The 2,946-nt window shown below is 41.6% G+C and overlaps 1 long non-coding RNA gene across 1 annotated transcript; it reads right to left on the minus strand.

The window, feature by feature from the left end:
• Positions 1-389: 389 nt before the first annotated feature.
• On the minus strand, positions 390-820 carry LOC145447304 (uncharacterized). Its single transcript, XR_013917520.1, has 2 exons — positions 676-820; positions 390-593 (listed from the first exon to the last, which is right to left on the minus strand). It is a non-coding gene; the product is annotated as an uncharacterized LOC145447304 (long non-coding RNA).
• Positions 821-2,946: the final 2,126 nt, after the last annotated feature.

The raw sequence follows: 2,946 nt of genomic DNA on the forward strand, positions 1-2,946 counted from the left end.
CAAAGATTTTTTACTGTGGCGAATGAAAAAATCTGTCTGCCCTGTTATTTGGTTATATATACACTTGTGTCCTGGGATGTGTTGCTTCTGCTTGTGTCTAGATGTGTCAGTTCAGCTCAGGGGTCGCCAACTGAGCGGCCACTTTTCAAATCTTGTGGAGAACATGGCGCGCGAATTCTATATAGCGATAAAATAGGCCCACGCTACACAGTATAGCAGTCGCGTTTTTAACACTTTACGTCGGTAGGCGCAGGAAAATAGCGTATTTTGAGTACGAACATGACTATGTGGGCCCGAGTGTTGGTAACCCTTGATTGATCTATATCACGCAGCCGTGTATTACTCACTATCCAGGCACCAAAAAGTATTTACTGCTTCCAGTTATTCGAAGGAAATATTTATTCATCAGCAAATTATTCACCAAATTTAGGACCCCATTCTGTATTCAAATGGTTTAAGGACCGACATTGTCGACAGCAATGGCCAAGTAGCTCTGGGATTATGCCATGCTCCAGACTTTGTGTACTTTTCTTTCTTCCACTCTCGCCTGAATTTATCTCTCATGGCCATCCATTTCATCTTGCAATTTTCCACTAAAAATACACGAGAGTCATGAAATTGAAAGAACTAGGAAACAGCAGTACAGTATTACACTAGCACATATTAATAAACTACCTGAAAAGCCGATCACTGATGAAACTTGGTTCCATGCGTTCTCTCTTATGTTGAGATTTGAATAGTTTGGGTCATTCCAATCGTACAAGCAACGGTATTCCTCAACAGTTAACACAAGCTTCTCTTCGTCCATTTCGCGCGCTCTGACAAACTCGACTGACAGACTGAGTTTGATCATCCGCTAGCTTGCGCAAACACGACCGTAACGGTCCATCGGACCGGAGACAGCAACCCGTGTAGATCACTGAGCTATATAAACACTGGAGTGCGCTACTCGCGATATTTGCGTGATCAATTGGCCGCCATCTTTGAGTTAAGTTGATAGTTGCGCGTTAAGCTGGTAGTCAAGGCAAAAGTGGTTGGGTGATGTGACTATTTTGATTACCCTTTGGCCCGGAGGTATCAATTTCGACGGTTCTGACAAGATAAGGTTATATATGTGTCACCGTATGTATTCATTTGCAAATATCTAGATTGCTTAAATCGTTGTATCCAGGTAAATAAACATATGCTTCTGCTCAAAAATTCCTGCTGGCCTTGAGTGCTGTTTTCACAATTACTGGGATAAGGCCAGTGGCGGCTCGTGACATTATCGGGTGGTGGGGCAAGGGCTGCAAGCGACTTTTTATCAAGATGACGTCACAATCGCGTTTTCCAACGTAAACAAGTAACTTAATGATGGTACGGTAACATGAATTTCCCGGCAACCGTGATTTTAACGTATGTGCCACGAGACTCGAGAGGTCCGCCGGTGAGCTGTGACTTGAAGTATGGGAACTGCGTAAACGGCGTACGGAAAAAAGATTCAACACGGTTCATGTTCGCACTAGGCCTGACTAATTATCTGCAGAAATGGAAATGACTATAACTCGAGAGATAGCGTAAGCCTAATTGGAAAGGTCAACGAGTTCGGACAGATACGCAATTGTTATCTCATAGATTGGGCCTGTCATATTGAATCCAAAACATCATTCTGAAGAACTAAGAATAGCAGCCTCGGAAATTCGGTCTCGGTACAGCATAGAAGATTTTGGCCTTGAAACTGGAGACTGTAACACGACACATACGGCTTTATTACTGTCTATAGCAGTGGTTCTCAACCTTTTTGTCTTCGCGGACCCCTTTTCGACCGTCACGGACCCCGCGGACCCCCTCAAGTTTTCGTTCAAAACTAGCTCAATGATCGTGCAACCGTCAACTGTCTCATTCCAATATTAATTGCAGGCTAGTGACAAACAGCCACAAAATGACTTTTCTTGAAGATTTTCAGTACACTAAATGTAGGAATTAGGTAGACTTTTACTTCGAAGGTAATTCTCCATCTGTATTTATTGTCATGAAAATTCCCGTCTTCGATTTGATATGAAAGAGTGCCGAAAATCCATTTCCACAAAGAGATATTGGTGGCGAATGTAATATTAACGCGCAACGCTTCTGACGACAGCCTTTGGTGTGAATTTTTTCTGAACATATCACGTCCAGCGTAGTCATTTCTAATCTACCATCTCATATTGAAGTTATTTAGTGGTTATATCAAAGAAGAAAATGAATTTCGTGGCGAGGTTTCAATTCTTTCATTGGGACAGATTAGGGAAAAATTAAGGAATTTCTGTTTCAAACGACTGTTTACTAATTTGCTGAGACTGTCAAAGCCATGTTAAAAATGTTTTGCAAGAATTTCAAAGTCAGCCTGTTTCATTTTGCTATCTCCAACATTTCATTTTTCCACAAACCCCAACAAAACAACTCTAAACAGCAATATGTTTGCACCAGCGGGTTATTGGGAATTTGACAAATAAAATAGGTGTGTACAGTCGGATATTTCATCTCAGACGACCATTTGTATGATTTGAGTTATAAAGTTTTAGCAATTACGAAGCGAAACTATCTCATGCTTTTTCTAATTAAAAAATTGATAAGAATTAGGTTGTCAATCATTTTACGAATTCAGAGGCTTCGCGGACCCCCTGAAAATGCTTCATGGACCCCCAGGGGTCCGCGGACCCCCGGTTGAGAACCACTGGTCTATAGGTCTGCTGCGAAATCGCCTTTGGAATATATATATTACCGAATAAATACGTGGATGAAAGCATCAAACTTAGTACACTGTTACATGACATCATCGAGAAGTGTCCTCATGGCCCTTTTCGGTATGGCACACTGTCAAAATTAATGCGAACAGACCAACACCGAATTTTGCGTAAAATTTACTGAGGAATAGGCTGATCAAGTGATCAGCTGTTAGCCGCCATCGTAAACTAAATAGCTATC

This window comes from Botryllus schlosseri, chromosome 9 (genome assembly GCF_051294905.1).
Source record: "Botryllus schlosseri isolate E-star chromosome 9, Bs_hap1, whole genome shotgun sequence".
Classification (NCBI taxonomy): Eukaryota; Metazoa; Chordata; class Ascidiacea; order Stolidobranchia; family Styelidae; genus Botryllus; species Botryllus schlosseri.